General features: G+C 45.4%; 1 long non-coding RNA gene across 5 annotated transcripts in view; it reads left to right on the top strand.

The window, feature by feature from the left end:
* LOC148774479 (uncharacterized) overlaps positions 1-22,498 on the top strand; it is a 48,871-nt gene that overhangs the window by 11,387 nt on the left and 14,986 nt on the right. The window contains exon 5 of one of the 5 annotated variants that reach the window (XR_016035727.1): positions 12,333-13,797. The exons of 2 other annotated variants lie outside the window; for them this stretch is intronic. This is a non-coding gene — a long non-coding RNA (uncharacterized LOC148774479). 2 more of the 5 variants (XR_016035728.1, XR_016035731.1) reach the window with 2 other exon arrangements.

The following is a 22,498-nucleotide window of genomic DNA, read 5'->3' as shown; positions in this document are numbered from 1 at the left end:
GCTGGATGGCATCACCGACTCTGTGGACATGAGTTTGAGTGTACTCCGGGAGTTGGTGATGGACAGGGAGGCCTGGCGTGCTGTATTCACTGGGTCGCGGAGAGTCGGACACGACTGAGCGACTGAACTGAACTGAACTGAACTGACTGAATAGAATTCTTCAATAGTTATTGTGAATATTAGTCAACACACAAAGGTAGTTTCTTTCCCCTTTTGCCAAAAGAGTTTGATCCCTAGTTTGTTGGGGTTTTGTGATGTTTAAAATGAGATCATTCATAACATTTTTCTATCACGCGTAATGATGAATATGTAACTATTTTTATTGGGTAAATGTAGACATCTAAACCACTAGGCTTCATGGAGTCAGCCTAAGGAAAAGTCAGATGTATTTTTCAAAGGGAACTAAGCTACTTTAAGATATTCCAGGGCTTCCCAGGTGGTGCTAATGGTAAAGAATCCTCCTGCCAGTGTAGGAGACAAAGAGACGAGGGTTCGATCCCTGGATCAGGAAGATCCCCTGGAGGAGGAAATGGCCACCCACTCCAATACTCTTGCCTGGAGAATCCCATGGACAGAGGAGCCTGGCGGACTACAGTCCATGGGGTCTCGAAGAGTCGGACACGACTGGAGCATCTTAGCATGTATTCACAAGCTACTCCAGTTCCCATTTCCATCTAGACTCCATTCTAAAACTACTAACTGTATATTTCTCAGATCTTTAAAATGATCATACTATATGACATTGAAATTACATTTAAGGACTTGATTCTAAGCAAATAATCAGAGATATGTGATGCAGTATATAAGTATTCATTGCTAGGTTGTAATCACACAAAAAATAACGGAAACCATCCTACAGACTGTCATTGCTTATGCAAATTATAGTGCATTCAGTCAACTGCATTTCATGGAGTCCTTAAAGATGATGATATGTACAGACTCAGACATATGCACAGGAACACACACAAACACACAAACGCACCTAGGCAAAAACGTGAGAGAATACTCAGGAACAATTGAAAGTGTTCTCAAGTCAGATGAGGAGGGGTACTGTGGCTATGTTTTGTTAGAGAGAGTATGCGTGTGGGTGTGCGTTATGTTTACCAAGCTTCGATGTTTGCCAAGTTTTCCTTCTTGATTATAACTTCCTTTTTGTTGTTGTTTAGTTGCTAACTCAAGTCTGACTGTTTTGCAACATCATGGACTGTAGGCTGCCAGGCTCCTCTCTCCATGGGATTTCTCAGGAAAGAAGGTGGGAGGGAGTTGCCATTTCCTCCTCCAGGGGATCTTCCTGACCCAGGGATTGAACCCATGTCTCCTGCTTGGCAGGCTGATTCTTTAACCACTGAGCCACCTCGGAAGCCATGACTTCTTTGAAAGTGAAAGTGAAGTTGCTCAGTTGTGTCCGACTCTTTGCAACCCCCTGGACTGTAGCCCACCAGGCTTCTCCATCCATGGAATTCTCCAGGCAAGAATACTGAAGTGGGGCAACTAGCAAATAAAGAATCATGCTAAATACCCTGTCATAAAGTCCTGTCCTGCTGTGTCGTTCAGTCGTTAAGTCCTGTCTGACTCTTTGAGACCCCATGGACTCCAGCACGCCGGAATTCCCGGTCCTTTACCATCTCTGTCAGGGTTTACTCAGACTCATGTCCATTGAGTCATGATGCCATCCACCCACCTCATCCTCTGTCGTCCCCTTCTCCTCCTCCCTTCCATCTTTCCCAGTCTCAGGGTCTTTTTCAATGAGTCCTGCTATTAACCATAAGCATTGCTATAGTTCGAACACCCTGAAACATCTATTCTAGCCCTACAGTCCCTGTGAACTGCATGGTTTCCTTGGTGGTGGTGGATATCTGATAAAGCCTGCCTGCATTGAAAGAGACCATGATGGCAGTCTCCATAACAGAATCTGAAGGACACTTGTCTTAAGCATTTGCAAGTGAATGGAGGAAAATGCCCTACCTTTTCTCCTTAGGCTATAAAGTGGCACAACAGTGGCTTTTGCAACAAAACCGACTTTATCCAAGGACGCTGTCAGTGTAGACAATGTGCCTTTATTTATTTAAACTCTTGTTCTTTTGGTTTTCTGCCAGTTCTTTCTAGAACAAAGTTAATTCAGTATGTATAGGCACTCTCAACCATTTCAAACGTTCAGTTCAGTTCAGTCATGTCTGACTCTTTGAGACCCCATGAACCGCAGCACTCCAGGCCTCCCTGTCCATCACCAACTCCCGGAGTTCACCCAAACTCGTGTCCATTGAGTCGGTGATGCCATCCAACCATCTCATCCTCTGTCATACCCTTCTCCTCTAGCCTTCAGTCTTTCCCATCATCAGGGTCTTTTCAAATGAGTCAGCTCTTCGCATCAGGTGGCCAAAGTATTGGAGTTTCAGCTTCAACATCAGTCTTTCCGATGAACACCCAGGACTGATCTCCTTTAGGATGGACTGGTTGGATCTCCTTGCAGTCCAAGGGTCTCTCAAGAGCCTTCTCCAACACCACAGTTCAAAAGCATCAATTCTTCAGCACTCAGCTTTCTTTATAGTCCAACTCTCACATCCATACATGACTACTGGAAAAATCATAGCCTTGACTAGACAGACCTTTGTTGGCAAAGTAATGTCTTTGTTTTTTAATATGCTGTCTAGGTTGGTCATAACTTTCCTTCCAAGGAGTAAGCGTCTTTTAATTTCATGGCTGCACTCACCATCTGCAGTGATTTTGGAGCCCCCAAAAATAAAGTCAGCCACTGTTTCCACTGTTTCCCCATCTATTTGCCATGAAGTGATGGGACCGGATGTCATGATCTTAGCATTAAGCCTCCTTAACACATTAACAACAAAACATAAGTCTGCTATATTTGATTATAGCTTATGTTGATTATAGATTATGTATATACTGTCATAGATTATGTTGATTAGGATGTGTTTTTGAGTAAAAGATGTTGATGCATTAATTCAGGAATGTTTTTAAATGATTTGCTATACTTTAATCCCAATAGAGTCTAGGTATGTATATGTATACATATTTATTTATATGTACAAGCATGCCATATATATTTCTGGGCTTCCCAGGTGTTTTGGTGGTAAAGAATCTACCTGCCAATGAAGGAGACGTGGGTTTAATCCTTGGGTTGGGAAGATCCCCTGGAGAAGGAAATGGCAGTCCACTCCAATACTCTTGCCTGGGAAATCCCCTGGATGGAGGAGCCTGGTAGGCTACAGTCTGTAGGGTCACAAAGAATCGGGCACAACTTAGCAATTAAACAACAATAATGCGATATATTCTGATGTTAAGTATAACAGTTATTTGTATGGATCATGAAAACCAACTATTGAGCACTTACTCTATGTACCAGGCCTTGTATTCAACACCCTGTCAATATTATTTTGGTCAATACTCATGGCCAACTCATAGGGTAAGAACAGCTGTCACTCTTTCTACAGCTGGGACACTGGTTGGAGACATTGGCCTCATGACACGGTCATGCAGTGGATTTCATCCTGACCCTTGAGCATGGGTAACTGAAAGTTTCACAAAGCTTGTTTATTGCTGCAAAGTACCCAGGGATCTTGGACTGTCTTACACTGAGAACTCCTATAACAGGATCGATCCAAATAATTTTAGAGAAAAAAAAAAACCTCTTTGGGATAGACGCTGGGGGTGGCCACTTGCTGAAAACTGAGGCTTGAGTCCACCCTCCAGTGCTTTGTGGCACATGTAGGTACTTGTACAACTGCCAGGACAGCGGAAACCTCCCTTCACTTGGCCCCATCACCCCCAGCCAGTGTGATGCCTGGGCCCTTGAAGGAGCAAGCCCATGCCGGCTTCCCCGTCTGCTCCCTGGGTTTATTACCGTGTCAAGGACCTTCCTCTCTCTGGCTGCAGTTTCTTCATCAGTGAATGAATTAAGCGAGAGGTTTGGACTGTGAGTGCCAAGCTCTTGTACCCGAGGATCCCAAGACATAAAAGCAATGAGGTTTTGTTCCCTCTGGCATTGCACACACAGGCAGAGCCACTTAAATGCCTTTTATTTGAGATAAGACTATTTACAAAAAGATCCAACAGCCTTACCCTCTTAGAGGATAAGCTTTTTTTAGTTTCATATTTTTGAGGGGTGGAGGGAAGGGCTTTTTTTTTTGCTCTTTTCCAGATTCAACTCGTGCTGTGAGAATTAGAGCTCGATTCTTTGATTCTTTTCCGGCCTTCCTGGGACAGTTTCCTCTGTCTCCCCAGCACCAGCAAGTGGACACTTTATGCCCCGGCATCTCAAGAGACAGCAGGGAGAAAGGGCCACAGAGCTAGCCTCTGAGTCCTCGGTCGGGGTTGGGGAGGCATCCCTCACTGCCAGTTCTAAGGGGCGAATCTGTGTAGATCAATGCACTTCATTTCTCTCTCCCAGCCTCTCCCTCGGTTAACACCCCAGCACACACAATACCAACGAAGGTGATTATCTCTGCTAGCATAATTCCTCCCTAACATCTGCTTTCGCCCATAACACTCCACTAATTTTTCCCTCATTTCATTACACATAATTTTCTTTCAACACAATCTACATGTATTAAGTGGTAATGACTTTCCAGTTAAGAGCAAATCGACACCAAGGGACCCCCGTCCCCCCCACGGTTGCCTGCAGAGCCTGACTCTGGCTATTAGAGATAAATTCGGTACCTCAGGAAGCTGCAGTGAGGTAATCAATCAATTAAGCGGTTAGGACATACATTATCAAACTTCCACAGTGCGGGGGGCAGGGGGCATGCTGATCTACTTGCCATGAATTTTTTTTAGGAATTCAAAAAAAAATGAATAAATAAGATGGAGAGCTATTATACAACCAGGCTATAATTTGCCACTCAAAGTCAGGGGCTGGTTTTGTCAGACTTAAGGCTGAACAGTGAATGGGAGAGACATGGGCCTTGGGAGTGCACCGTCTAGCGGGTAGGAACTCCAAGGTCTGGTATTTATTAGGGTGTCCTGGGGCACACAGCACGAGGGGTGGGACAGGGGAGTCTGAACCTTGTCCTTTAAAAAGGAAAAAAAAAAAGAAACCTGGAATTGCAACTCTTACCGCCCAGGTTTGCAGCAGGGATTAGCTAAGATCACGTACACGGAAGCACCAGGCACATCACAGGCGTGTGGGGCGCCTGCATTATCTTACACCTCCTCACACACTGTGAACTTAGGAAGTGTAAGTTAGCTGGATTCACCCAAACGCTGGCACTGAACCGTGCGTTAAAGATCACAATCATCATTACCATCATCGCGATCGTTTTCCTCAGGTAGTTTTTTTTTTTTTTTTTAATTTGCATGGAAGGGATAGTTGCTTTACTTTGATACAAATCTTTATGGAGCTTCTCTGGTGGCTCAGATGGTAAAGACTCTGCCTGCAATGCTGGAAACCTGGGTTCGATTCCTGGGTCAGGAAGATCCTCTGGAGAAGGGAATGGCAACTCACTCCAGTTTTTGGCCTGGAGAATTCCATGGACAGAGGAGGCTGGTGGGGTATATAGTCCATGGGGTCGCAGAGAGGGGGACATGACTGAGCAGCTAACACTTGCACTTCACTTCACAACTGCTTTACAATGTTGTGTTAGCTTCTGCTGTATAGCACAGTGAATCGGCTATATGCTGACATACACCCCCTCCTTCGGGGACGCCCTTCCCGTTTAGGTCACCCCAGAGTGCTGTGTAGCTTCCTCTGCTATACAGTTCAGTTCAGTCGCTCAGTCGTGTCCGACTCTCCGCGACCCCATGAACCACAGCACGCCAGGCCTTCTAATTATCCATTATGTGCATAGTATCAATAGTGTATAGATGTCAATCCCAGCCTTCCAACTCAACCTGCCCCCTTTACTCCTTCTGTTTGTTTTGTTTTTTTTTAATTTATTTATTTTTTATTGGAGGCTAATTATTTTACAATATTATATTGGTTTGTTTTGCCATACATTGACATGAATCCACCACGGGTGTACATGAGTTCCCCCTCCTGAAACCCCCTCCCACCTCCCTCCTCCCTTTATCCTCCCTCTGGGTCATCCCCGGACACCAGCCCCGAGCATCCTGTAACATGAATCAACCCTGAACTGGTGATTCGTTTCACATATGACAACATATATGTTTCAATGCCATTCTCCCAAAGAAATAGCAGAATGCACAGCCTCTGAACTTACATTCAGAATAGCTGCCAGTCCCCGTTCGCCTACTTTACCTGTGTTCCCTTTGTGCCCGTCTCTTTCACCTCACCTGTAAAATGGATGTTGTAACATTTCCTACCACAGTAAGGCTTACGGAAGACTCGAAAGAAGCATAATACATGTTTTAAAAATTGTAAATCACCAAAAAATAGGGTTATTTTAAATAAAATAGTCTACTTGTATTTTTTTCTATACTTGATTCATCTTATAAATATCTTATGTTTCTGCAAAGTATATTGAATGATACCTGCAAGATAAATCAGTCACAAAGGCATAGGACAAAAGAAAAAGAAACTCTAGGTAGATGGGTCAACATAAAACCAACATATTTCCGAAACAGACAAAATATTTTCTACATATGTGTCACCCAATGATATATGAATGTGCATACATGATACGTAATATTAAATTCTTACAAACCAATAAAAAGGAGAACATAAAAATAGAATATGACTTACAATAATGGTGAGCAATGCTTACTATTTCCCAAATATTCCTAAAGCTTTTATGTATTTTAATTTGATTAATAAGAAAAGGAAAAAGACACTGGAATAAAAATGAACAAATGAAATAAACACTAAAATAATATATAAAATATTAAATATCCTCATAGAGAAATGTAAGATGACATTAAGGAGAGAGGACTTTCCATCTATCAATAAGGTTTAAAAAATTGGTGCTAAGGCATCAAGAGAAGAGGCGATTTCTAGACTATTCTTAGGAATGTAAATTGGTAAAAACAAACAAATCAACAAAGATCACTTTTTGAGGAGTGGGAGAGAATTTCCATTATGCTTGAAAAGCCTTTAAATATTCCCACCCATTGACCCAGAGATTATATTTTCCTGCACTTTATCCTTACACAGCTAGAGATGACTGTGTAACTAAAAGATGTTCATCACAGTGTTATTTATAATCACAAAATATTGGAAGCATTGGAGTCCAGCATGGGAAGATTGTGGCCATTTATTAAGAAGCATTTCTTCAATAAACTGTCCTTAGAAATAATTGTAAAAACTTTAATATTTTTTCTACCATGTATTCACTTTCGTTACACACCTCTATCCATTTTTATTACTTGACTTGCAAAATGAGATTATTTTGAAGATATTTTTTTATGTGCTATCCATTCCAAATAAATCAATTAGTCAGTCAGTTCAGTTGCTCAGTTGTGTCCAACTCTTTGCGACCCCCATGGACCGCAGCACGCCAGGCCTCCCTGTCCATCACCAACTCCTGGAGTTTACTCAAACTCATGTCCATTGAGTCAGTGATGCCATCCAACCATCCCATCCTCTGTCATCCCCTTCTCCTCCTGCCCTCAATCTTTCCCAGCATCAGGGTCTTTGCCAGTGAGTTGGCTCTTCACATCAGGTGGCCAAAGTATTGGAGTTTCAGCTTCAGCATCAGTCCTTCCAATGAATATTTAATTAGGAGAACTGAATATCAATTAGCAGAAATTTGTAAATGACAAAATTAGTGTCAAGTCCTGTCAGAAAGCTATTGTTTTTATTAATAATTCTATGCAATAAAAAACTGATTATCAGTATAAACTAAAAAAATAAAAAAGAAGAAGAAACATTTCTTGAGCAGGTACTTAGTGCCAGGCCTCATTCCAAGCAAGCACTGAGATTGCATCAGAGAAAAAAGAATGGATAAGATTCCATGCCCAAGGCTGCCCCGTTATAGTGCAAGGACATCCAAACTGAACAAGTTATGATGTACATACAAGGTGGACTGTAGTAGATTTATTTGCCTAGATATTTATTTGGAGCCTTTCTCCGGTGTTCCAGACACAGCTTTAAACCTGAGAGATACAGCTATGTACTAAGCAACAAATCCTTCTGCCCACAGAGCTTGCATTCTATTTGGAAATATATATCTAAATATGAATATGATGGGGCAGAAATGTATTCAATGACATTGGGGAAAAAACAAAGCATGTTCTAAGAAGTGTAAATGGTTATATGACTGCACACTGTATGAAGCCAGTTGTGTAAATAAGTAAAAATATTCATATATACATTTCTAAAATACTAGAAAGATTATACACCAATTTTAAGCAGTAGCAAGCATCTCCAGAATTTTTTATTTTCTAAATTTTCTTTATTTCCTGCTTTAAAATATAAGAAAATAAATTTAAAAACTACTGACAAAGATGGAAACTCCAAGCTGAGCTATAGATTCCATTAACAAATAATCAGTTGATTTACACATTTCAGCAGCCTCAATATTTGATTTGACTTGATTTCTTAATAACGAGGATCAATAAAATAATGTGAGTCCTGCGTCATTTTCCAAATTTTGCTTTTCACGACATGGAAGAGTTCAGTGCTAGGCTTTGACGGGAGGAAAGGACCTTGGGAATTATCCTCAGCTACAGTAGAGAAAACTGAAGTTCCAAAGAGTCAGGAGGCGTCAAGCAGGACTTGAGTCTAATTCAACTCAAACTGACTTCACTTTCCAGTGTTTTCAACGTTAGTATATAACTGTCTTCTATTGTGTGATCTGATTTAATCCTCTGCCTAGTTCTGCTCAATATCCCAAATGGTAGAGGGCAACAAGAGGAGAAAAATATATCCCCACATTGTTAGTCATTCCATGATGCCTTCTCTGTTTCAACAAAAGCAGAACAAAGTTAAATAAAATATTGCTGAAACCCCATGGAATAGATGTGTCTCTAAGTCCTGCCCAGAAACAAAGAAAATAAGAACTGTGGAACGTAGAGACCCTCCATATGATTAAGGTGTTTTACCTCTAAACCAACCTTGTTCAAGCCTATACTCATCAGACATGGTTCTAGAAATTTGTAGATGAACCCTGAGTTACCAGAAAGCAGGTAGTTAGAAAATGTTATCATTAACATCAGTGACAATAGGATAACTATCACATTATAGCTGTAGGTCCTATATTGCTGTTCAGTCGCTCAGTCGTGTCCAACTCTTTGCGACCCCATGGACGGCAGCACGCCAGGCTTCCCTGTCCTTCATCATCTCCTGGAGTTTGCTCACACTCGTGTCCATCAGGTTGGTGATGCCATCCAACCATCTCATCCTCTGTCATCCCCTTCTCCTCCTGCCTTCAATCTTTCTCAGCATCAAGGTCTTTTCCAGTGAGTCGGCTCTTCACATCAGGTGGCCAACATATAGGAGCTTCAGCTTCAGCATCAGTCTTTCCAATGAATATTCAGGGTTAATTTCCTCTATGTGTATATAAACTTTATATCTTACAGGTCCAGGGATTCTCCTGAGGGTTATATTGTGTCATTCTTGTACCCATTTCCTAGTTGAGTATGTTGAGGTTCTGATAACCTGACCTGCAGTCATGTTTCAGGAATGGAACTGAGCCAGAACAAGTCATCTGACACCTCGCCCATCCGTTCTTTTTACATAAAAGAATGGGAAAGGGCTTTTGTGCAATAGACTTTCAACTTAAAAAATCTTGTCAGGAATTTGGAGAGGCAGTGCAAGTATCAAATCAAGAAGTTACTGTACTGCCTTTTTTTTCTTTTTAATGAACCCAAAGAACACAACTGTGTGTATTCTAAACATCCAACTGTCTGTTTTTTGTCTTCTAAACCTTTTTAACTAAACTAAACCAAACCTTTACCTTGTTTGGTTTTTGGACTGAAATGTCCTTACTCAGCCAGATCCTCATGCCAAGCAGGGTTTTAATTTTTTAAGAAGTAAATCTGAACAAGACAATATAAGAGCTCCAAAGAACAGTAGTCTATGAGAAAACACATCATTTGTTTATTTGGCCATTTGTTTTAAGACAGAAGTAAAAACACTGGGCTGAACAGATCAGGAGGCTTCAGGCTATTTCCTCTGAGACCCTAAGACCGGGCAGGATGAAACGTGAATAGAAAGCACGCCAGATGCACACGGTGCAAATACAACTTTCTGTCACATGCTGCTTTGGTTATTTTTTTTTTTTTTCTCAGACTCTAAAGCCCCCAACACTCTATGGAGTTGGAAAATAGAGTCATATGCAAAGTGATTAAAAACACCCCTTTGCACCAAGCCAGTTCTGACACAAAGCACCTTTTACCTCCAAGGGGCTCACAGTGCTTCTCATCGTGAACTTTCTTCTTGGCTGAGATTAGTATCTTGAACGTGTCAGAGAAGAATGCTGTCTAAATGGCTTAGGAGTATGATTTTATTTTCTCCCATTCTGTTCTTCCATTTAACCACTATTTTCCTTACTCCCCCTATCCTTCCCCTCCCCATTGCAAGATGTCTGGCACCCACCGTCTGGCATGAAATCTTACGGGTCTACATTTTCTGCAGGGCTGTGACAACAGGTTTCAACTTGACTTGCCATCCCTGGGAACATGAAGTTACATTTGTTTGTTTCTGAGGATAAGGAGGTTTGTAGCTCCTGGTGCTGAAAAGGGACATCTTTATGTTTGATTGGAGTTTTCTAAAGAGAAGATGAATTCATCTGTTGTGGATTACTTCAGAAAATTTTATTGTATTATATATTGTAAAAGCACATTCCACTTATGCCTGACATTCTGTTGCTTTGTTGTTTTAAAGTTACTGTTAGTCTTGAGAATATCCACTGGCAGAAACCTGCACTTAGCACCCTAAAAATGCTAGCAACACAAAAATGCAGGGAATCGTGTCACCTGTAAATTATAGTGTACTGATTCAATACACCCCACCTGATTTTGCAAGCTTGGGAAACTGAGGCCACAAAAAAGAAGTGATTTGTTTGAAGTCAGAGCTGGTTCATGAAAATGTTGGAACTTGAGTCAGAATATCAGGGTACCTCAGATCCCTGGGGTCTTTGACATAGTCCTACGGAGGCTTTAAATATTCATTTTACGTTTGTAGATTTAGTCATTCTCTTATATTGCAGCATATTTTTTAAATGTGGCCTTTCCATATAATGGTATCTTTATGGATTTGAACATATTACTAATATTTGATTATTTTGCAGAATTGAATATAATGATTTTCCCACTCTTCCTATTTTAAGTGCTACTGTACACTTTTATTGAGTTTTGAATTGGGAAATACCACCAATTTTATCCACTTCCAACAGATTGTTAGCTGTATACAGAAAATGATTTTAAAACGGAGGAAAAAGGGATGGCTGGATGGGTGGGTGGCTGGATGGATGAGTGGAGGGTGGTTGCATGGATGGATGGATGCATGGATGGATATTATGGATGAGTGGATATACAGATGGATAAATACATATATAAGGCTTCCGTAGTGGCTCAGACAGTAAAATTTGCCTACAATGCAGAAGACCCCGGTTTGATCCCTGGGTCAGGAAGATCCCCCGGAGGAGGGCATGGCAACCCACTCCAGTATTCTGGAGAATTCCATGAACAGAGGAGCCTGATGGGCTACAGTCCATGGGGTCGCAAATAGTAGCACACGACTGAGCAACTAACACTCTGACCTTCCAACATATATATTTATACACGCATGCATAATTTAAGGATGTATTATATTGCTTCTCACAGAGATCAAATTATTAAACACTGTGCATGTGCGTCTCCTCAAACATCTTCAGGACAGAGTCATCTTCCCTTTCTGGCTACGGTGCCTGTACCCATTAGACACTGAAAATGATAGTAGGACAATAAATGTTCGAAGGCTCAAAGTCACAGAAAGAGCTGAGCTTCAGGATTCAGCAGAACTTCATCAGCTGAACCGGCTGTAGCCTTGAATCCAGATCTTCCTACTTCCAAATGCGGTCCTCTCCCCTGTCTCAGCTTTTGGGGACCTTACATTCTGTTGCCATTTGAGGACAGGCTGATCTTTTTCTGCAAGGCATATCTGGGGTCTACCTCGATGCCTTTCTCTCAATTAATTAACTGGTTTTTTTGTCTCTTCTCTCCCCCTGCCCCCGTCCATCCCCCCTCCCTGGCGTGTTTCCTCGCAGCATCCAGAAAGACCCCCTTCCGCCCGCTCTCTCCGCGGTTCAGCTGCCCCTCTCTCCTCCAATAAACCGTTTGCGTTCCATCTGGCAAGCGTTTGCTCCGAAGACATTTCTCTGTCAATCTCTCCCGCCACATTAAAAATCTGTCATTACGATTGCATCGCCGCCTGGCTCCTGAGATTTCTGACTGCTTTATTGCTCTCCTCATTTTTTTTTTTTTTCTCTTCCCTGCTACAGCCGAGAAGCAGAAATAAAGGTTTGTTGTTGAAACATGGCCGGGAGGAAAGTAGGAGGCACACATCTGTCAAGGTATTACCTTTCTTCAACCAGGGATTAAGGTGTTTTACGGCACTCGCTACCGAGCATCACACTGAATAAATTTTCTCAGTAGAACATAAAAATGAACTCATACATTTTGAACCAAGATCCCTTCTTTTGAGCCAGCCCAGATCATTATGCAGCGGCACCCACGTGCAGGGGGGACAGTGAGGCAGGAAGTGCCTGCCACCCACCCCACCTCTCACCGAAGCTGCATTATTCAAATGCCAGTGGAGTCTGGGGCAGCATCTGGATCCGGGGAGATGATGGTTGGGAATGCACAGCCTTCCCTGCCTCCTGGGAGAGAGTGGAAGGCTCCAGAAAGGACCTGGCCCCAGAATCCACCTCCCCCTTCCTGCCTGTCAAAGAGTCATATTGAGTCAAATCACATTCCTTGGGGAAATTCCCTTGATCCCTCCTGATGCTTCCTCAGGACCTGCTCCTCAGGGCTCTGCTGTGATAAGTGTCTGTCCCAGGTCTGTTTTGCCCACTGGTCCATGACCTTCTCCAGGCCAGGGGCACGTTCACCACCCTGGTGCCTTGTGCCTACAAGACTTTGCAGTATTGACTAGGAGGATCACAAGTCTTTTATTTTTCAGGTTCCCTCTCTGCATTCTACTGTGTGCATAGATTAATCCGTTTGAAGTTCCCAGTAATCTGCTTCAGTGGGCTATTCATGTTCTCTTTTTTGTAGACCAATGAACTGAAGCAGAAAGAGGGCTGTGTCTTGTTGAAGGTTAGGCAGTTAGAGTGGCTGGTCTAGGGTCTGAGCCCAGCAGGCTGGTCCGTTCTGTGGATGGCAGGAAGCACAGGAAGGAGGGGGGTGTAGTGTGGCTTTGAGACGCGTCTGTGGCCCAGCAGAGGCCCGTGAAGAGCATTGGTGCCAGAGAACACGGTGTCGCCTTGGTGTCCTCCGTCCCTCTCAACTGTCACAGTCTCACCTGAGGTCACAGTGGCTTGTTTCTGCAGAGCTCAGGATTGGTGCCATGGGCTCTGGTTTCCTTTGAGCATCATCCCCCAACACACACAGGCGCTACACACACATACGCACACTCACACACAGACACACTTTATTATTCCTATATTCCTCTCTGCCTATGATGTCCCCCTACATGGAATTATGTGTGTTTTTAAAAGAAGACTCATATTCACCCTTAAAAATCTTTGCTTCTCTGTGCGTTTGTTCCTCATAAGCATTCAGTTCAGTTCAGTTCAGTTCAGTCGCTCAGTCGTGTCTGACTCTCCGCGACCCCATGAATCACAGCACGCCAGGCCTCCCTGTCCATCACCAACTCCCGGAGTTCACTCAAACTCATGTCCACAGAGTCGGTGATGCCATCCAGCCATCTCATTCTCCGTCGTCCCCTTCTCCTCCCGCCCCCAACCTTTCCCAGCATCAGTCTTTTCCAGTGAGTCAACTCATCGCATGAAGTGGCCAAAGTATTGCAGTTTCAGCTTTAGCATCAGTCCTTCCAATGAACACCCAGGACTGATCTCCTTTAGAATGGACTGGTTGGATCTCCTTGCAGTCCAAGGGACTCTCAAGAGTCTTCTCCAACACCACAGTTCAAAAGCATCAATTCTTTGGCGATCAGCTTTCTTCACAGTCTAACTCTCACATCCATAAATGACCACGGGAAAAACCATAGCCTTGACCAGACGGACCTTTGTTGGCAAAGTAATGTCTCTGCTTTTTAATACGCTGTCTAGGTTAATAACTTTCCTTCTAAGGAGTAAGCGTCTTTTAATTTCATGGCTGCAATCAGCATCTGCAGTGATTTTGGAGCCCAAAAAAATAAAGTCTGACACTGTTTCCACTGTTTTTCCATTTCCTATGAAGTGATGGGACCAGCATTAGAGACTCCCAAAAGACCCTCAGAAGCCCTTTGTTCACCTCTTGATAGTGGACGAGACTCCCTGAGTTTTATTATACACCATCCGTTTGCATGTCAGCATCCCCAGTAATGATCAGAAGACCCCCTGGTCTATTTATAAAAGGATAAATACAAACAGTTAACAGCAGTCACTCCTGCTGCAAAAGAAACTTTTCCTTATATATCCATTTTATGGTATTTGAAGGTATTTTTTTTTGCAATGCATATGTAATACTTGCAATAAATTATGAGTTGATTTTATTTCAAGTGCTCTACTAAATCCTGGGGGACCATCCTAAGGGACTAATAATATGTAGAGCCAATGGCACCAGCTAAGGGGCTGTGACCGTCCACAGACAAACCACGTGAGGAGCTGGGGTCTCCATCTTGGTTCATGTGCTCATGAACACACTTGGGAACCCAAAGCCCTCACCTTCTCAGGCTGAAGCAGCCCTGCCTTAGGGACATATAGCGGCGACCTTGTCGTCCTGGTGATTCACGCACTGAGAAAAGATCCCTAGCTCCCCTGCCAGTTCCCTTTCCTTCCCTATTCGGTATGATTTCTGATCAGACAGATGGACCAGTTGGCACGACCATTGCGATTGACCTTGGCTGGGCCCTGAATGAATGACCTTTTGAATAGTGGTTATTTGTCCCGTCCCAATAAGCCACTATGTAGAAGTCCAAACATCACCCATACCCAACTGGGAACTCACCAAGGAACAATCACCCCACGTACGGGGTGTGGGGTGGGAGGCATTTCCCAACGGCCCTGGGAGCCCGACTCAACCGGTTAAAGGACATCCAGCTTGCTGAGCACAAACCCAAGTCAAATTCACCTTCTGGAGGAGCGAGGAAAAGGGAAAACGAGTAGCTGGCAAAACTTGGAGCGCCTACGAGGCAGTAAGCACAGGGGTAGATCGACCTCTTGATCAGATGAAATCAATGGTTGTCCTAACAACAGCCATGCAGAGGCTGAGCCCAGCTGGGAGATGCTGAAGATGGTGAGACAGGAGCGTCTCAGGCACCAGGGAGCAGACTCCGTGACCCCGTGACTCCTTGCACTACATCTTCTGCCTCCACCTGGACAGTGAGGTGGGTGGGTGTGTGTTGGGGGTTGGTGTGGAGTCAGCCTGCATGGGCTGGATTCTCATCTTCACCACTGGAAAGCCAAGTCAACCAGGATGGCTGCCTCACTTCTCTGAATTTCGGTTGTCTCATCTGTAATGAGGAGCTTACCCTGCTGTGCTGTTGTGAGGATGAAATGAGATACTCCTTAGAAGCCTCAGCATCTGGACTGATATACAGTAAATGCTCAATGAACCCTAGTGATCCTAAGAATCCATCTTGAGGAAGTTCCCCTCTTTGGGTTCCATTCCTTGCTGGGAATTCACACATGCAGAGATCAGGACTCTACTAAGTCTCCCTTTCTGCCTGCCCCTTCCTCAAATTTGTAAAATTTGTTCTGTTTGTGCAATTATTTTTTCCTTGTGACCATTCTGTAAAACTGGTGTCCGAGCCCAAAATGCTGTCAACTTGAGCACGTGAATCTGAAATCCACATCAGAATATGTCATGTGATTTATAGACATATTTTCTTCCGCTTAACCATATCAAGTTCACATTACACTCACAGCCAACTTTCATCATCCCGCCAAACTTTGGAGTTTCATGGTTGCATCAAATGAACTGCGGCTATACATCATTCCCAGTTGTCAGCCTAATTCTTTTAAATGAGTGGGGGCCTGTTGGACGGGGCACCATGGACACACACTGGCTGAAGGGTCATGAAGGCCAGTGTTCTTCATCCGGGCCCTGAGAACTGCCGGGGCTGACGTGGAAGGCTCTGTACCCCACCCCAGGGCCGGCCAGCTTTCCTCATCTCTTCCTCCTAAGATGTCCCCACCAACGATGCTTCCAAGAGGTTGGGTTTGCAAACAAGTCCTTGGCTTCCCTCTGCCGAAAAGCAAGCTGCTCTCCCTTGGTTTTCCACAACAATCATTGAGGTCCCCACCTGGCTAGTGTCAGGGCCGCTTGCTGGCCCAAGAGAAAGGACAGAGCCTTTTCTTCAATCAAGGGAGAGCAAGCAGGATGGGGTGCAGGGCTGGGTGGGGAAGGGGAACTCAGCATTTATAAACCAAATCCATGTGGTCAACCTCTGGTCACATCTTAGCAAGCCTGTGGGGGAAGATGGGTGTGAGCCTTAATGTTCTACACCAAGTATAGAGGCAGAATTTTCTAGAAAGTTCAGCCAAAGCTCAGCATTTTGTCCACAGGCCTTGCCACACCCACACAGAAACAACCTTGGTGGACAGTGTTTTCCAGCTTCCATCTACCTCCCTTGTCGAGTACCCACTCTGCACCAAACACCATCGTGGGCGCTCCCACCTGCCTCTTCCTGTTCATCCTCAGGTTGGCTGTGAACACCCAGAGACCCAGGACCAGACAGCTGGTGCCCTCTGGGAAATGTGTGTTGGGGTCACTGTGCCCCATGGCAGCCCATGCGGCTTCTCTCTGGTGAGGACCTCCCCTGGTTGCCATGATAAAGTCCCTTGATAAACCAACTATTTCAAATGATGTGCTTCTACACCCAGGCCTCTTTCAAAGAGCTGCTTTGAGAGTGGTTTAGTTTGAAAGAAGCAAGCTCAGTTGAGTGGCGCAGTGAACATGTCCCCTTTGTCCCTCTGGCCCCGTTCCGGCCGGGGGAATCCTCCACGTGGGAGAAACCTCAGACTACCTTCTGGCCCCAGACTCCGTGGCCTCCATGCTCACGCGGAGCCTCGCTGACCTCCGGCCCGGCGGTGGGCGCATGCGCAGGCGCGGCCCCCGCGCTGCCTCCCCAGGCCCCGGGCTGAGTGTTTAGCCGGTTGACACCGTGGCTTGTGGTTTGCTCTGCCGAAGCCTCCCCGCCAAAGGGGCCTTCCAGAGTGACTTGCAAACCGGACCAGGGCAGAGTTCTAGCAGCAAAGGATGTGACTAACCCACAGTGCCTTCTTAAGGACCTGAGACAGTGGGAGTCTCCAGGGTAGGGGAGGGAGATATATTTTCTTAGAATGTGTACGAGGGGTGTGTCTTTCAGCCCCGAATTCTCCCACCACATTAAAAAGAAATGCGTTAAATTCGAACAAAGGTAAAGACTCTACCTCCTGAGTAAGAGGTAGAAGGGAAGTCGTTGGAAAGGTTGAGGATTAGACAGAAAAACGGAGCCCAGGGCCTCAAAGACTGTTCGTTCGCTTGTCAGCGGGGGAAATAACTGCTGTCCTGTGTCTTGTGGAGACGCTGAGAGGTGGAGACAGGTGCAAGCGTTACTAAACTGCAGGGCGTGAAAAGGTGTGAGGGTTTCATACTAAAGTGTTATCCAAACTCACAGACAGTAAAGGGGAGACTCGAGAGGGGAAGCAGGGAGGGGAGGGCAGGGGAAGGAATAGGTTCTACATGGGTCCCCCCACCCCCGCCTCTGCAGACCATGCACCGTGCATAGAACCAGACAGTGCCAAGACTCTAAGGATGCCCAGAGTTCCATCAGAGAGGCCCAAGCTGAGGCAGGGAGAACCAGGTTCAGTCAGAGACAGAGAATTTAATCAGAGATGCTCCGATTTCAGTCAGAGATGCCTAGTTCAGTCAGAGACTTCAGAAACCTTCAGAGGCACAGCGAGTTCATTCAGATGCTCAGAGTTTAATCACAGTTGCTTAAGTTTCAGAGTCATGTGGCACCTTGGATGGGAAGGGGTTTATGGAGGGGAGAGATGGATGCATGTTCATGTATGACTGAGTCCCTTTGCTATGCACACGAAAATACCACAACATTGTTCATTAGGGGATATAAAATAAAATGTAAAAAAAAAAAATGTCCGATATCTCAGTTCAGAGACATCCAGAATCCAGTCAGAGGTGCTCAAGTTCAGCGAGAGACCCCCAAGTTTAGTCAGAGTTTTGCCTTCAGCAATGTAAGGAGAAATCTTGTTTTTGAGGGACTACAAGAAATATTGAAGGATTTGCTAACTAGAGTCAAAGGACACACGTGTCCACTAGTGCCATTCTGGGAAAACTTACAGAAGTCCCCACCATCATCCAACCCGCAACTCGAAGTTAAAGTTCAAAATGCGTCATCGGTGCTGAGGGGAGGGTTCTCCCTGGATCCCCTTATTTATTCTAATTTTGGAGTCTTGTGAGTGTGTCTTTAGAGGGAGGCATGTTGGTTTTGAGGGAAGACTGTTCTGGGTAGAAACTGAGCTCTGTAATATGCAAGTCCTGTGAACCTGAGCAGAGAAGAATGTCTCTGCAAATGTAGGGAACAAAATACTTCTCTCAAGGGGCCATTATGAGGGTGATGTTTGAAAACAAAGCTTCTCACAGAGACCCCAGTGTAAATTAGATCCTCAACAAATTGGAATCCTTCTTCCCTAAATATTGTACAGAATCCTGACCTGTGTTCAGGAGGGCAGGCAAAAGGTGGGAGGAAGGAAGGAGCAAGAAGTGGGGGAGAGACGAAAGCTTTATAAATAGATCTATATTTAGCATCTAAATGCCTACATTTTTCCTGCTTATTCTCCAGAATTTCTTCCCCAGAGAATAGTAGCCTTAGGTAAATGGAGATATTGTGACAAGCTCTTTATGTACAAAATCTCTCCTAAACAAATACACATTTTTCCTTTATTTCTATAAATTTAACTCATCAGTGATCAACTACTACTGATTTGTTATCAGAAACTGCCTATTTTACTGAATAAAAATATTATAAATTCAGTTTCCATTGAGAAATCAGATACAGTAGTAACCCAGGGATAGTCAGGTTCAGAGCCAGCCCATCTCAAGATTTGAAACAGAGAGGTTCAAACAAGAGAGTCCCCCCTCTCTTGTGAGGATTACAGGGCAAGAAAAGCTGTGGGCCCACCCCCCAAGGTGCGGGACTCTGTAGAGGGGATTCCAGGGATGCTTGTTGTTGTTCAATCGCTCAATCATGTCTGACTCTTTGCAACCCCATGGCCTGCAGCACTCCAGGCTTCCCTGTCCTTCACCATCTCCTGGAGCTTGCTCAAACCCATGTCCATTGAGCTGATGATGCCATCCAACCATCTCATCCTTGGTCACCCTCTTCTCTTCATTCCCTCAATCATTCCCAGCATCAGGGTCCTTTCCAATGAGTCAGCTCTTCCCATCAGTTGGCCAAAGTATTAGGGTTTCAGCTTCAGCATCAGTCCTCCCAATGAATATTCAAGACTGATTTCCTTTAGGATGGACTAGTTTGACCTCCTTGCTATCCAAGGAACTCTGAAGAATCTTCTCCAGCCCCACAGTTTGAAAGCCTCGATTCTTTGGTTCTCAGCCTTCTTTATGATCCAGTTCTCACATCCATACATGACTACTGGAAAAACCGTAGCTTTCACGATACGAATGTGTGTCAGCAGAGTGATGTCTCTGCTTTTTAATATGCTGTCTAGGGTTGTCACAGTTTTCCTTCCATGGAGCAAGCATCTTTTAATTTCATGGCTGCAGTCACCGTCCGCAGTGATTTTGGAGCCCAAGAAAATAAATTTGGGCCAGGGCTGGGTAGGATGATAAACCCCCATGGAAGATTCTGGACTTTGTGCAGAGGACACAATTTCGAGAACGAAGGGAAATTGCTCTGGAGTGCCCATGCTTGTGGTTTAGAACCCAAAGGAAGATGAAAACATTCACCCATGAGCTCACATGGTAGTAAAGTTCAAAAAGAAGTTGTGGGGGCTGACCACCCCTGTCTGCTCTGACAGGATGGAGGCCAGGGATGCAGCTGACATCTTAGTTTAGGATGCAGAACAGACCCACCAAAAAAAGGCCCAAATATCAACAGGGCCAAGGTCCCAAACTTTGGCCTAGAGGTCACCAACAAACCACTTTCACGTGGTCCATGTAACACTTTCTGCATCATTGCCGACTTCCATCTTCTCATCCGTGGGTCCCAGACCAGATAGTGGCTAAAGTAGCTAAGGCCTTCTTAGGCTGAAGCCTATGCAGACCTCAGGCTTGCCTCCTTGAGGACTCAGAGAGCTGCCGTCCCCTGAAATGAGCTGCTCTGACTGTGAGTCTTGCAGGGTCCAAATCTGGTCCATCTCCTTCCTAGGGCTGGCTGGGACCAGAGTCGTGTATAATTAAAATGTATTGAATGGACTTATGTGCAAACAGAAGGGCTGTCCACAGGGCAGCTTTGGACAACCCTCCAGCTTTACTGAGGCCAGTCTGCGTTCCATCACACCTTAGCTGGTGACCTTGAGCTGATTGCTTCACCTCTTTCCATTTCTTCTAGAGAGGAATAAGCGTGATGTTATCCTCAGAGATGGTTTCTGAGGTTACTGAAGTGTTTCAATGAGACTTTGAACAGTTTGGGGACCAGGTGTTTACACATCGAGGTCTCTGAGGGCAGGAGCCACAGTGTGTGGTCACAGAGTTTATCGAATGTTCACGAAGCTGGCTCATGGTAGCAACCAGGGACTGTAGAAACAAGGACTTTCTGGCGATGCCAGCCTGGCCCACGGCTTCCAACTCTTCCATCCCAGACCAGGTGATGGATTTGTCCACACATCTATACGGCAGGTGTTTCTGGAGTAACTACTTATTCCACTTGTGGGGACACGTGGCGCTGTGTGCCCGGGGCATGGAAAGGTCCAGAATCAGCTCCTGCCTCAATGCCGTGGGGCCCTCATTTATGCAGAGAAACACAGCAATGCCTTCATGAGCCAGGGAGGCCCTCTTAGGGCAAGGACACAGGATCTTTCTGGCTTATTTAAAAAATGAAAGCCATCCTCAAGTCTCAGAGCATCAATTGTGATTATTAATCATTCAAGGGAGTAAGCCATGAGCAGTTGGTTTGCAGGCATGGAGGTGGTGGGAAAATATGAACCTGCGGGGTCCCGAGAGAGAAATCACTGAGCTAGGACCATTTCTCTGGCAGGTCTTGCAAGGAGAGGCAGGACTTTGCCGTGTCACATCAGCTGGTGGTTGGAGAAAGCTGGGAAGGGCGTTCAGGGGGCGGGGATGGGACTAGTAGGAGGCACGTTCCTATAAGGCAGGTAGCAGATGTAGGTGGGAGACCTTGAGTGTTTCTGTTGCTGTAGAATAGACATGAGGGCAGATGTGGCCGGGGAAGTCAGCAGTGGTGCAGAAAGTGTTACATGGACCACGTGAAAGGAGATTGTTGGTGACCTCCAGGTCAGGGTTCCTGACCTCAGCCCTGTTGATGTTTGTGGCTGATGACCTTTGGTTGGGGGATCTGTTCCATGTCCTAAAGTAGGATGTCATCTGCGTCCATGACCTCCATCCGCTGGTTGCCCATAACATCTCACCCCCAGTAGTGAGAACAGAAAAAGTCCCTAGGCATTGTCACAGATCCTCTGGGGGACGGCCTGGCACTCTGTTGAGAATCCTGTTCTAGACTAGAGACTGCAAGCATGGCGGGGCAGCTGGGGTTGACAAGAGGGACGTGGGTAGGCAGTGAGCCTGCAGAGGCCAGGGGTGCCCGCTGCAGGACACCTGGCCTGTTTCCACTGCCTGGCATGAAGTAGCTCCTCTGTGAATGGTGCTAAGTTACAGAGAAAGCAAGGCTTAAGGTCCTTAAGAGAGCAAGGCCCTTAAGGGCCTTAAGAAAGCAGGGCTACTGAAGGTCCTTGGAGGCTCTAGGTGTCCACGGGATTAGCACTCAGCAGGGCCTGGCCCTTGTCAGGCTACCCTCCCCTGGGCTGGGAGGCCACAGTGGGCACCTCCTTGGGGGCCGGGTCACGCTGGGTGGCTGTTTATCTGTGTGCCCAGGGCTGCCTGCTGGGCGTATTAGAGGCCATGAAATAATGATGAGACCTAGGAGGGTAATTAGGAGCCATGGTGACACTGATCTGCTGAGATTTCTGAGCGAACCCAGAGCGCACGGGGCGACTCTCCACCTTACCACCTTACCTCCTGCAGGCCCGGCCTGATTGGCCCCCTGGGCGTTGCTGGGGCCACAGCACCTCACCTGTGGCCAGGAGACTCCCAGGGCAGCAGCCGGGCAGGCTTCAGAGGCTGTACAAAACAGGCAGCCTGGGTCTGGGGGTTGCCAGCTGCTGGGCTCAGCCCTGGAAAGGCAGGAGCTGGGGAGTCTGTTAAAGACACAGGTCATCATTTTGCACAGTCTCAAAGGTTAACCTTCTCTCCAAGGCCCCAGAGGCTCCCCAGATAAAGAACCTGAGATGCTCTAGAGCCATGC

This window comes from Moschus berezovskii, chromosome 21 (assembly GCF_049115385.1).
Source record: "Moschus berezovskii isolate FMDL1 chromosome 21, NW_MosBer_1.0, whole genome shotgun sequence".
In the NCBI taxonomy this organism is placed as follows: Eukaryota; Metazoa; Chordata; class Mammalia; order Artiodactyla; family Moschidae; genus Moschus; species Moschus berezovskii.
The sequence above is the reverse complement of the archived record's forward strand: the minus strand, read 5'-3'. Positions and strand labels throughout refer to the sequence as shown.